The sequence below is a fragment of the Cyprinodon variegatus genome, unplaced genomic scaffold (assembly GCF_000732505.1).
Source record: "Cyprinodon variegatus isolate N-32 unplaced genomic scaffold, C_variegatus-1.0 Scaffold398, whole genome shotgun sequence".
Taxonomy (NCBI): Eukaryota; Metazoa; Chordata; class Actinopteri; order Cyprinodontiformes; family Cyprinodontidae; genus Cyprinodon; species Cyprinodon variegatus.
In genome coordinates, this window is record NW_015150851.1 from 645341 (window position 1) to 646176 (window position 836).

Below are 836 nucleotides of genomic sequence, written 5' to 3' on the forward strand. Positions count from 1 at the left end.
AGGATGATCCTCATTGACTGAACTTATCAAACTCTTAGTTATTGAGCTTCTTTTATGAATATAATCTGTGGTTGTGCAGCCTACTCACCAATATGGGTCAGTCGGCCCAAATGAGGATAAAATCCATCTCGAGAGCGCGCAGCCTTTTCCCAAAGAATGTTGTTTGTTAACTAATGTTATGCTTGTTGCACTCGGTGGCTCCACAGCCACTTTAGTTCTTCTTCTTTCACCCTAGATTCATGACTGGAAAGGAGCTGCATAGCGCATGCTGCATTGCGCCATCTACTGTACAGGAAGAACATTGCAGTCAAAGACTTCAAACGTGCAACTGTTTTAGCCGTGCCGTCAATCATCTGGGGTGGCAGTTGGGGTAGCCAATCAGATTTCGGGGGAGTCAATTGCTCCCGTAGCCACCCCTATAGATCCGCCCCTGTCAACCACAAATGCAGAAAATTTCAGACCTCTAGCTATAACAGGTCTTGAGCTGTGGGGCTTTGAACTTTTGGTGTCAGCTTTCTTTTTTTTTTTTAACAGTGTCCTGTCTGGCAATATGGCAAAAAGAATAATTGTCTTGATGCCAAAAAGAGCCCAACAGATTTTGCTTTCACAAGTGGAGCAGTACGGCTATCGCCATAGTGTTCCACTTGTTTCATGCATATAAATTGCTTTATTATAATTATGCAGGGAGTTTTACAGTTTATATGGACTCTGCAATGTAAGTAGAGCAGAAAAACAGAAGAAGAAAAAGGAAAAAAGAGGGGAAAAAAGGCGAAAAGATGAAAGAAAGAGGAGATAGAAAGGAGACAATGACAAAACATTTTCAGTCTGCTTCATCA